This window comes from Carettochelys insculpta, chromosome 27 (assembly GCF_033958435.1).
Source record: "Carettochelys insculpta isolate YL-2023 chromosome 27, ASM3395843v1, whole genome shotgun sequence".
NCBI lineage: Eukaryota > Metazoa > Chordata > Testudines > Carettochelyidae > Carettochelys > Carettochelys insculpta.
Genome location: NC_134163.1, coordinates 2,530,287 through 2,543,502, shown reverse-complemented (window position 1 = coordinate 2,543,502; position 13,216 = coordinate 2,530,287).

The window sequence follows — 13,216 nt, the reverse complement described above, 5'->3', positions numbered from 1 at the left end:
GGGGTTTGTTTGAACTTGTCAGGAAATAAACTGCCTGTGTTAGCAGATATCTGGGCAGCATTTTTGTACTCGGAGAACCTAGTGTCAAACCTAAATTACTCTTGCCTGTAACAGACACCCTACTCATTACTGAGTGACCACAGAGAAAATTTTCTTCCAGATGTTTGCAGATGAATTCCTTAATTACTTGCTCCATTATCTTTCACAGCACAGAAGTTAAACAGACTGGTCTGTAGTTTCCTGGGTTGTTCTTTTTTCCCTTTTTAGAGATGGGCACTATGTTTGCCCTTTTCCATTATTCTGGAATCTCTCCCAACTGCCATGACTTTTCAAAGATGATAGCTAAAGTTTCCGATACCTCATCTATCATCTCTTTGAGTATTCTAGGATGCACTTCATCAGGCCCTGATGACTTGCAGACGTCTAATTTTTCTAACAAACCAAAAAGCAGTCAAGTAGCACTTTAAACACTAGCAAAATAATTTATTAGGTGAGCTTTCATGGGACAGACCCACTTCTTCAGACCGTAGCCAGACCAGAACAGACTCAATATTTAAGGCACAGAGACCCAAAAACAGTAAGCAAGGAGGACAAATCAGAAAAAAATGATCAATGTGAGCAAATCAGAGAGTGGAGGGGTGTGGGGGGAAGATCAAGAATTAGATTGAGTTAAGTATGCAGACGAGCCCCTATAGTGACTCAGAAAGTTCACATCACAGTTCAAACCATGTATTAATGTGCTCAATTTGAATATAAAAGCCAGCTCGGCTGCTTTCCTTTGAATAACGGAACCAGTTAGTAAACATTTTAATGGAATGGGGCATTCTATTAATGACCTAAAGGTATGTGTGTTACTGAAAAAAAACTTTCACACCGTTCTTCAAAGAGAAGCAGCCGAGCTGGCTTTTATATTCAAATTTGGCACATTAACACGTGGTTTGAACCGGGATGTGAACTTTCTGAGTCACTACAGGGGCTCGTCTGAATACTTGGCTTAATCTAATTCTTGACCCCCCACCCCACTCTCTGATTTGCTCAGATGGATCTTTTTTTTTTTATTTGTCCTCCTTTATTACTATTTTTGGTTCTCTGTGCCTTAAATATTGAGCCTGTTCTGGTCTGGCTACGGTCTGAAGAAGTGGGTCTGTCCCACGAAAGCTCATCTAATAAGCTATTTTGCTGTTCTATAGTGTTACTTGACTGCTATTTGTTTTGATAGTGTATAGACTAGCGCGGCTCCTTCTCTTTTACTAATTTTTCTAAGTAATTTTAACTTGTTCCTTTTTAAATTTTATCCTCTAAACCTACCCCCTTCCCACTGGGATGCACTATGATAGGCATTTCTGCATCAGACTTCTTGATGAAGACAGAAACAAAGAAGTCATCAAGCACCTCTGCCATTTCCAAGTTTCCTGATATTGTTTCTCCCTCCCTACTGAGCAGTGGACCTAACCTGTCCTTGGTCTTCCACTTTGCTTCTAATATATTTCTAGAATGACTTCTTGTTATCATGTATGTCTCTAGCTAGTTTGAGCTCATTTTATGCCTTTGCCCCTGCATACATGTATTGTTTGCTTGTATTCATCCTTCGTAATTTTCCCTAATTTCTACTTTTTATATGACTCCTTTTTGATTTTGAGATCATGCGAGATCTCCTGGCTAAACTAAGGTGGTCTCTTACCATACTTTCCATCCTTCCTACGTAGTGGTGTAGTTTGCTTTTGGGCCCTTACTTGTGTCCCTTTGAAAAACTGCCAGCACTCCTCAGTTGTTTTTCCTCTTAGTCTTGCTTCCCAAGGGGCCTAACCTACCAGCTGTCTGAGTTTACCAAAATCTGCCCTCCTGAAATCCATTGTCTCTATTTTGCTGTTCTCTCTTTCAGCATTTCTTAGAATCATGATCAGAGTGGCACTACTGGTTGGAGAAAGATGTGAGCTGGGAACTTGATCCCTGGATCATTTCTACCTACCACATTGTCAAGACTTTTCCAAAGACTCTACCCTGGATACGGCACACGGTGCATCCACACCAGAGCTCCTGGGGAGCAGGCGCTGTGCTGATGCAACCAGGCAATGCACGTGCCCTGGGTGATTTATTAATGGTGGCTATGCTATGCTGACAAAACTTCTGTGAACTCAAATTCATAGCGTGGACATGGCCACAGCTGTGCTCATCCTGCACACACCACTCGAGACAGATGGCAGGAGAACGTTACTGCCTTCAGGCGCTCCAGTGCTTCCAGGTGTCGACTGTAAAAACGCCTCTTGTTTGAATTCTGGGTTGAGCCTCTGGGGCGCTCCTCTTTGCCAAAGTGTCTGCCCACGCCCCCGTCTGTGCCTGGCGGAGTCAGCCTTGCTCTTGCAGGATAAACTGAACTCTCCTTGCCAGAAACCTGTCTGTGCCTGGCGGAGTCAGCCTTGCTCTTGCTCTTGCAGGGTAGACTGAACTCTTTCCCCTGCCCTCTGATGGCTCCTTGCCAGAAACCTGAGGTCAGCCTGGGCAGGCACAGGTGCAGCAGCTAGAGAAAGGGTGTGAGCAGCTGCATGGCGATGGGCAGCCGCTTGAAAATAAGGCGCCAATGGGTCTGTGAAAGAATCCAGGGTTTGTTTGGACGGCTGCTGGGCCCGCTGCCAAGGGGTTATGTCGCATCAGCGAGGGACTGTGTGCAAGGCAGCTCCCCTCCCGGGCTGCAGCCGTGAGCTCAGTGATTGCTGCAGCCAGCTGCAAAGCTTGGACTGGATAGGCTGACAAAGGGAGTCTCCTGAGCTCCAAGATTTAATCAGCAAACCCCTTTCCTTGGCTGAGAGGGCACATACAGCTGCCGGTGGCCAACACATGCCAAAGGTGCTTAGTTCTGCCGGGGCTTGCCCTGCTGCAGCTGGGAGACCCCTGTAACTCTGCTCGTTGTTAAGAACTCAGCACTGATTGGTCACTCACGTCTGTACAAGTGGGGTATGAACCAAGGAGCCACGTGTGCAGAGCAAACTTATTCTTCTAGTGGAACAAAGTGGGAACAAGCTGTCACAAAGGCCAGAACTCTGGGAAAAGTTTGGCTCTAGATTCTAACCTCCCTGATTCCAGAGAGTTCAGATCTGGAGTTTGATTCCACCCACAATAGAGAGAAGTGGTTTGGATTTGGATCTCGAGTTTGAATCAAGGCTTTTTCCTATTATATTAATTTAGCTTGATTTAAACACAGTCCCAGGTTCCTTATGTTCATCTCTGGATTAAAACCACAGGGCCTTGCTCATCAGATGCAGCCCCTTCACACAAAGGGCTTTCTAAACTTTGGGGCCCTATAAATACAACTAGTATGAAACATTGGCCCGGGTCAGAATTGCAAATGGCGCAAACTCTGGGTCTGTTGGAAGCAGGCGTGCTGATTGTGCCCATTTGTAATTAACGCTCACACGCAGAGCCAGGCCAGTGAAGTCAGTTTATAATCTCCCTGATCCCACCGCAGTCCTCTCCTTGTGCAGTGTGGCTGTGCCCAAAGGAGCACAGGAGATGTTTATATTCCGCTCAGACCTGCTGCACCCTGCAGACTCGCTGCCTTTGTGCCAGGTGGGAATGCGTTTCATGTCTCCGGCTGGCCAAGGCTAACTTCCTGGGCCCAGGAAAGCTCCTTCCCTTGGGCAGTGCTCACTTTAGCCACATCTTATCATGTTTGTCACTTTATCTCCCCAGTGCCTCACTCAGCAGGCAGGCGAGGCCAACTGGAACTCCAGCCCAGGCACTGGGGTGCTCTGCATTGAGCCTCCAGCCCCACGCTCTGTTTCTCCCCATGACAGGTTGTGGAACTTGGTTTCTGACAGAAGTCTTTTCACAGACTTCTAATTTCTTCCAGCTAGCACCTGGCTAGGACCAGAGGCCTCTCCACTTTCAGAACAAAAGGGTCCTGACACCCTGCCAACAGAAAGCATTTGCTTTTGTGCCAGAAAAAGCCAGGAATTCCAGAGATTAAAATTCTCCTGCGCAGTCAGGCTGTGGCTCCCCTCCCCTTTGTGATTGTAGTGGGTATTCGTTCCTCCACCTGCATAAGATTCCCATGCACTGCACAATGACGATGTAACACTTGTCCCCCTCCCTCCCACATTGCCTCTGAGCCATAGGTTCCTTGCGTGCTCCCATCAGACCTGGCAAACCGTGACAGCCTCGTGGGAGGATGGGGTAAAAATTCAAAACGATCTGGACAAATTGGAGAAATGGTCTGAAGTAAACAGGATGAAGTTTAATGGAGACAAGTGCAAAGGGCTCCATTTAGGAAGGAACAATCAATTTCTCACATACAGAATGGGAAGCAACTGTCTAGGAAGGAGTATGACAGAAAGGGATCTAGGGGTTATAGTGGACCACAAGCTAAATACATGTCAACATTGTGATGCTGTTGCAAAAAAAAAGCAAACATGATTCTGGGATGCATTAACAGGTGTGTTGTGAACAAGACACGAGAAGTCATTCTACCGCTCTACTCCGCGCTGGTTAGGCCTCAGCTGGAGTATTGTGTCCAGTTCTGGGCACTGCAGCTCAAGAAAAATGTGGAGAAATTGGAAAGTGTCCAGAAAAGAGCCACAAGAATGATCAAAGGTCTAGAGAACATGATCTATGAAGAAAGGCTGAAAGAATTGGGCTTGTTTAGTTTGGAAAAAAGAAGATTGAGGGGGGATGTGATAGCGGTTTTCAGGTATCTAAAAGGGTGTCATAAGGAGGAGGGAGAAAACTTGTTCTTCTTGGCCTCTGAGGATAGAACAAGAAGTAAGGAGCTTAAACTGCAGCAAGGGAGGTTTTGGTTGGACATTAGGAAAAAGTTCCTAACTGTCAGGGTGGTCAAACAGTGGAATAAATTGCCAACGGGGTTGTGGAATAGCCATCTCTGGAGATATTTAAGAACAGGTTAGATATATGTCTATCAGGGATGGTCTAGACAGTACTTGGTCCTGCCATGAGGGCAGGGGGCTGGACTTGATGACCTCTCGAGGTCCCTCCTAGTCCTAGTGTTCTATGACAGTAGCTAGCCTGACCCCCCTCCTGGTCTGAAGCTGACCCGCTCTGCCTCCCTTTTCCTGATCGAGGTGACAGCCCTCCAGCAAATTCACCAAAGTTTTGCACCCTCCAGGGCTCCACCTTCTAAAACAAACAGAAACAAACTCCTCCACCCATTCCTGGCTCAGCCCCAGCTCATTCAGCACCCCACCCAGGCCTGGCTGAACTCCAGGAAAGCAAAGCTTTCCAGCTCCTGCAGACTCCAGCAAGCCTCCCTCAGCAGCTCACAGTTTTCATACATGAACCCAAGGCCAAAGGGGACCCTGTGGTCACATCAACTGACCTCCCCATACCGCACACCAGAGACTGTCTCCTGAACAATTGTTTGAGAGCTAGACCCCTTTAATGCAGCCTGGATTTAAAAATTGCCAGTGATGGCAAATCCACCACGGCTTTGGTAAGCTGCTCTCGTGGCTAGCAGCCCTCATTTTAAACCTACCGACTGCTATTCTTACCTACATGCTTCCAGCTTACATCCTGGACACTCACACGATCCACTATTTACAGCCAAGCCGTAAGGTACAACCAGATCTGCTACAGTTCCACAGGCAGAGACAAAAAACTACCAGACCTCTACCAGGCATTCGTGAAACTTAATTACCCGCCTGGAGACATAAGGAAACAGATTGACGGGGCCAGACAAGTATCCAGAGCCAGCCACAAGAAAGAAAATAACAAAACACCGCTTATCACCTATAGCCCTCATCTTAAACCCCTCCAGCACATCATTGACAATCTATAATCTGTCCCAGAACACAATCCCTCACTCTCATGGGCCTTGCGTGACAGGCCTGTCCTTGCCTACAGACAACTGCCCAACCTCAAGAAAATACTCACCAGCAGCCACACACCACACCACAGAAACACCAGCCCAAGATCCTATCCCTGCAACAAACCCCGTTGCCAGCTCTGTCCACATAACTATCCTAGCAACACTATCACTGGACCTAACCACATCAGCCATACCCTCAGGGGCTGATACACCTGCACGCCCACTAATTTGTGAGATGTGCCATCGTGTGCTGGCAATGCCCCTCTGCCAAGTACATTGGACAAACCAGACAGTGCCTGCTCCAAAGGGTAAGTGGAGATAAATCTGACATCAGGCATTGGAATACACATAAACCTGTCAGGGAACATTTTAACCTCCTGGACATTCAATAATGGATCTTAAAGTGGTCATCCTCTTACGAAAAGATTTTGGCACATGATTACAGAGGGAGACATCTGAACTGGAATTAATGTGCAAGTCTGACACATTTAACCTGGGGCTTAACAGAGATTTCAATTATCTTACGCATTACAAGGGCAATTTCTCCACCTTTGATATTCGCAGGAATGGCACCATCCCACTTCACGTAATTTACTTCTTCCACAGGTCCTATCAGTGACAGGTGACTTCCGCCTCCCCTTTTTTTCCTCTTCTCCTCCTACTTCCTCTCCACCCTTCCTGTTTAATAGACCCTGGATTCTTATTGCTGCTCCAAATCCGGAGAAGTGGGGCTTACCCCGGAAAGCTCATTAACTAATACATAAAATTGTTCGTCTTTAAGGTGCTACAAGTGGGCTAAGGCAATTGGGTGTGATCTGTGATGGCCACTGTAGCACAGAACAGCTTGGTAATGTGCCTGGGACTGGAGTGCTGATCCTCCCTGATCACCTCCATAAAGCGCTCAGACAGGGACTCTTTAATCCTTCTCATGAGATCTCTGGCGAGGCACCTTATTCTGACCTCCTCAGTAGGACACTTTTCCATGCCAAACCACCAGTAAGTAATCTGGCATCACAGAGCAGTGCAGCATACCGACTGGCCTTGTGCCCCCATGCAGTCAGCATCTGTTCCTTATCAATGGTTGTTAGCCTAAGGAGACACACCTCTTTTTGCAACCTAGAGCAAGCAGGGGACCGAGCATTAAGCCACTATATGATAGCAAAAGCTGTTCCACCATGTCTGGACCACCTCCACTGCTCTCCTTGGACTGCTGGGGGAAAGGCATTTTCATTGTCCCAACCAAGGGGATGTTGGGGGTGAGACCACATGTGACTGAGCGCCAAGCACACAGCTACAGAGAGGACAGCACAAGCTGCTCAGTCATGTCTGAACCTCTCCTTCCCTTGAGGGGGAAGGGCAATTGTCACTGTCCCAGCCATTTGCGTGGCCATTTCGAAGTTTGGGGCTCGTGTAGACACAGCCTGGAGGAGAGTCAAACAATCAGGCAGAAAAGAGAGCAGATTGTGAGGCAAGGAGATAATGCCTGGGAGCCCCAGAGGGAGATGTCATAACTGATGAAGCAGCAAACAGAGCCCCTGCGGTTCATACAAGAGCACAGAGCCCCAGTGCTTCTCAGGATGAACCACATGCCCTCCCCACCATGTGCCCTAACCTCCTCCTCAGCACCCTAGAATGCTGCAGGGGGTGGAGAACGAGTCACAGGCAGCCTTGCATTCCACTCCCAGGCATGCTTCAGAGAGCAGCAGGCTGACATTCCCTCACCTGTGATGGCAAAATGCCCTGGCTTACCCACCCCTGAAGCCCCTGCCTTGGACTCCTTTAGTGTCCCCTGAATAAAAATGATTAAGCTGAAAAACCAGTGTCTCTATTGCTTGTATTGCATGGGGGCGTGTTTACAGGCATGCACACATCATTTATTGGGGGGATCTCCTAGACTGTCTTCTCACTGTGTGGTCATTCATAAAGCTGTTTTTCAGTCACTCTGATTATCAGTGTCCTTCACTGTGCTCTCCTCATTGCCCCATGCTTAGTGTCTGGCTGCTTAAAATTATGGGCCAGGTGATCTGCCTCTGCCCTCCAGCCTAGCATAAAATTTTTCCGCTGGCTCCTAAGTTATGGAGCACACAGCAGGCTGCCACCACAAGGGAAAGGTTGCCTTTGCTGAGGTCTATACAATAGACCTTGATTTACGTGACGGTGCTGTTCCCACGCGCTCTCACAGAGCCTGAATTTCGCTTAAGTCAGGGCGGCCTTTTTTTCCCCGGCGGAATGCACATTCTGCAGACAGGGAAGCAGTAGGAGTACATGGAGCACCTTTTGAAAGGTAAGTCATAGGTTGGTGGGGGGACGCTGGGGAGGGTTAAGCCTGGCGATGGGTTAGGGCTGTGGGAGGAGGATGGGGTGGGCTTAAGCCTGGGTTGGGTTAGGGCTGCAGGAGGGTGGGGGTGGAGTTGGTCCAGAGCTATTCAAAATAGGTTTATGAGCCTGAGCCTGAGCCTGAGCCTGAGCCAGAGCCACACGCAGGGGTGGTGAGCAGGGCTCCAGGGGGGTTTGAACCAGGGCTGGAAGATGGAACTGGAGCCGTGCGCTGGAGGTTGGAACCAGGGCAGGAGGGGGTTGAGCTGGTGCTGTGTGTTGAAGTGGAGCTGCATGCAGAGGGTTTGGGGCAGGCGTGGGGGTTGAGCTGGAGCTGCACACGGGAGTCTGAACCAGGGCTGGGGAGGATTGAACTAGCACCACGCTTGGGGGTGGAGGGAGTTGAACCAGAGCCGCAAATGGGGGTTTGAACTGGGGCCAGTGGGGGTTGAGCTGGGGCCTTGTGTGAGGGGTTGTTAGCCGAAGCCGGGCATGGAGGGTGAGCCAGAGCCATGCACGGATGGTGAGCAGGATGCAGAGGGGGGTTTGAACCGGGGCTGCAGGGGCCGAGCCAGGGCCTGGGATGGGGCGGGAGTGGTGTTGGATTTTGAGCTGCACTTAACTCACGTTAATGTGAGTTAAGCGCAACTCGAACTTGCGCATCTGGAGGGTTTACTGCACAGAGTTACAAGGCTCCTGAACCCGTCTTTTAAAAAGCCACAGTCTACCACCACCCTGCATTTGCAGTCTGTAGTATCCTCGTGGGAGCCTAGGAGTTTGCCCCAGTGCTTTGCCCAAATTATTTCTTCAACACGATTATGCACCTCAATAACTGCCTTGTTCCTCTCCAGAGGTGGCTGAATTTTCGAGCTGTGGTGAACATCATGTGTTTGAGAAGTCTTCAGAGAGAAACAGAGTGAGCAAGTGCAGTGCCATACACCTTTACTGCTCTTGCCTGGGCTCCGTATTAATTTTGGTTCTGCTCTGGAAAGAACAAAACTTTTTCTTGTAATGATGTCCCAACCCTGCCCTCTATTGGGCAGGAACAGAGCAGCTGCTTGGTTCTCTACAGACCCTAAATAATCCTGGAAAAAATTGAGCTGAATGCAGCAGTGGCAGTGTGGCTGGGCTGGGGGGCAGCAGGGTGGGAACTGCCCCAAGGCCATGGACTAACAGGCACCACCACCCTTTCTGCAGGATCTCAGCCTAGCCGTAATTTCTGTCCCTCCCACACAGACTTTCCTCTCTACTGACCCAGACCCATGCTCGCACAACAGGGCCCTCCCTTTCCTCCAGCAGGGCTAGGTCCTGTAGACCAGGCCGAAGAGGGCAGGATTACTGAAACCTTCCCTGGACTGCACCACCACAGTGCCCAGGGGATTTCCAAGTGTTGTGACCAGGCAGGGCTTGGGTAGAGAAGGGTGTGCAGAGTGGCTCAGATTGTGGTGGTGGCCTCAGAACAAAATGTGAGCCTCAGACCCGGAGAACTCAGTGCCACTGCAGGAGACCTGAGTTTGGAGAGCTACTGCTGCCAGGCTCTAGGCACAGCACCTGCTCTGGGGAGTAATTTCAAGAGGCTGTGTAGTATGGGAGTGAGGGTACAGGACTGGGAATCAAGAGACCTCTGCTACTGACTTGCTGTACGATCTTGGGCAAGTTTATTTCCCTGCCCAGCTTTTCATTGAGGTTACCTCCAGAGGAGGGGTTGTTTCACACTATACATCAATACAGCAACCACTGTAGTGGTCGCCTCAGCACGCGGCTGCCACTGTACCACAACTACTGCATTGAGAATAGGACAGCTCTGGTACCAGCAGCCCTGTGTGAGCCTGACATGCCGTATTATCACAGCTAAGTTTGAGTGTGGATGACCACTTCTTCTGGGAGCAGATCAAGACTGAGATGTTCTGCACAAGGCCACTGGCCAAGGATTAAACATAAGACTGGAGCCCCCTTGCTAAACAGCTGGGTGGGTACCACACCGACAAGCACTTGCTGCACCTTTGAGAAAGCACCAACCTTCTTCCCCCTGGGTGTCAGTCAGTGTGGAGCTCAGCACTCACAGGTCTGCAACCTAACTCAGTGCACCTGTTTATGAAGCACCAGGAAACAGATTCCTCAGAGCCCAACCGCGCATAGGCTGACTCAGTCCAACCTGTACAGCACACAGGAAAATGCTGCCGGAATTGGCTGACATGACCGCAGAGCCATTGGCCATTATCTTTGAAAACTCCTGGCATCAGGGGGAGGTTCCAGCTGATTGGAAAAAGGCACATGCACTGCCCATCTTTAACAAAGGGAAGAAGGGGCATACGACTTACAGACATGGCAGCCTGCTCTCAGTCCCTAGAAAAACCGTGGAGCAGTCTGAAACACTTGCAGGAGAGGAAGGTGAGCTGGAACACTCAACATAGATTTGCTAAGGGTAACTGAGCATCCTGACCGCCTTCTATGACAAGGTAACTAGAAGTAGTAGTAGGCATCCTTCAGTCTGCATAGACTATGGATGGCGCCCTTTATAGTTTCAATTGAGGACTTCATTTACAGCATCTACTGTGACTATGAAGACCCACACGAGAGTGACAGTCCTTGCTGCATCTCTTGCAGATGTGGTGGGTGTCTGGCAAGGCCTTATTGTGCTTTCTGTGTGCTCGCTTCTCCTCTGCTAGCTGTCTGATCCTCATCTCGCCCTTCTGAAGGCCCTTGTGTAACCCCTGCCTCCATCTGCCGCGGTTGTCTGCTAGCTCTTCCCAGTTGTCCAGCTCGATGTCTACCTCTGAGGTCTCTCTTCCAGGCATCTTTGTAGCACAACGGGGGGCATCCGGGAGGTCTTTTGCTAGAGGCTAGCTCACCATACAGGATGTCTTTTGGAATCCTTCCATCATTCATCCTGTGGACGTGGCCAAGCCAGCGGAGCCGACGCTGCCTGAGGAGGGTGTGCATGGTTGGGATTCCAGCTTGCTTGAGGATGGCGGTGTTGGTCACTCTGTCCTTCCATGATAGTCCAAGGATGCGCCTGAGGCAGCGCAAGTGGAAGATGTTCAGCCTCTTTTCCTGGCGGGCATACAGGGTCCAAGTCTCGCTGCCATAAAGGAGGGTGCTGAGGATGCAGGTTCTGTAGACTTGCATTTTGGTTTGAGTGTACAGCTTGTTGTTATTCCACACACTCTTGCTGAGTCTGGACAGAGTTGTGGCCGCTTTTCCGATCCTCCTATTTAGCTCAGTGTCCAACGACAGGGTGTCAGTGATGGTGGACCCGAGGTAAACGAACTCGTGGACGACCTCTAACGTATAGTTGTCAATGCTGATTGATGGGGATTCAGCAACATCCTGACCAAGTACATTTGTCTTCTTTAGGCTGATGGTAAGCCCAAAGTCCTTGCACGCTTTGGAGAACTGATCCAGCAGTTTTTGAAGCTGGTCTTCTGTGTGAGACACTACAGCAGCATCGTCTGCGAACAGCATGTCTCTGATGAGGACTTCCCGCACCTTAGACTTAGCTTTCAGCCTTGCAAGATTTCCCATCAGATCTTGTGTGCAGCAAGATGCCCTCTGTTGAAGATCCAAAGGCGTGCTTCAGGAGGAGTGCGAAGAAGATCCTGAACAATGTCGGAGCAAGCACGCATCCTTGTTTGATGCCGCTCCTGATTCTGAAAGCATCCGATAATGTGCCGTCATATTGGACGGTTCCTCTCATGTCTTCGTGGAATGACTGGATCATCTTGAGTAACCGTGGAGGACAGCCTATCTTGTGGAGCAGTTTGAACAGACCATCCCTGCTGACCAAGTCAAAGGCCTTGGTCAGGTCGATGAAGGCTATGTAGAGTGGCTTCCTCTGCTCCCTGCACTTCTCCTGCAGCTGCCTTAGAGAGAAGACCATGTCAACGGTAGACCTCTCTGCGCGGAATCTGCACTGCGATTCGGGGTACACCCTCTCAGCAATCTTCTGGAGTCTGCCAAGGATGACGCGAGCGAACAGTTTACCAGTGACGCTTAGGAGGAAGATTCCACGGTAGTTGTTGCAGTTGCTTCTGTCTCCTTTGTTCTTATACATGGTTACAATGTTAGCGTCGTGCATATCCTGTGGAACCTCACCCTCTTTCCAGCACAGGCACAGCAGCTCATGTAGGGGTTCCAAGAGTGTGTCTGTGGCACGCTTGATTACCTCCGGTGGTACCATCCTGACCAGGGGCCTTTCCTGCTGCAATGCTGTCGATGGCTCTCTTCAGTTCATCCACAGTCGGTTCCTGATCCAGCTCGTCCATTACTGGTAGGAGCTCGACAGCATCGAGGGCTGCGTCAACCACAACGTTCTCGCATGAGTACAGCTCGGAGTAGTGCTCAACCCAGCGCTCCATCTGTTTGGCTTTGTCAGCGATGACTTCACCAGATTTGGATTTCAGAGGTGCCATCTTGTTCTGGGTGGGTCCTAATGCCTTCTTCATACCCTCGTACATTCCTCTGAGATTACCAAAGTCAGCACAGGTCTGGATGCTGCTGCATAGCTGGAGCCAGTGGTTGTTGGCACAGCGCCTGGATGTCTGCTGTACTGTTCTTCTGGCCGCTCTAAGTGCTTGCTGGGTACTCTGGCTTGGTGAGCGTTTGTACTCCAGGAGTGCAGTGCGCTTCTTTTCAATGACTGGAATCATCTCATCGGAGTTAGCTTCGAACCAGTCGTTCATGTTTCTAGCTCTTCTTCCAAACACCGACAAGGCCATGTTATAAACTGTATCCCTCAGATGTTGCCATTTGGATGTCACATCGGCGCCCCCAGGGCCGCTGCGCAGATTTTCCTGGAGGGTCTCTCTGAACTTTTCAGGTTTCTCCAAGTTTGCCGTCTTTCTGGAGTCAATGCGGGGCTTTCCAGCAGGTTTAGAGCAGTACAGCTTCTTGGGTCTCAGCTTGAGCTTGGAGCAAACTAGCGAGTGATCTGTATCACAGTCAGCACTATGATAGCTGCGTGTCAGAAGGACGTTTCTGAGGTTATTAGGCCTAGTGATGACCACGTCTAGTTGATGCCAGTGCTTCGAGCATGGGTGTCTCCATGACACACTGTGCTGTGGCTTCGTTTGGAAGAATGTGTTT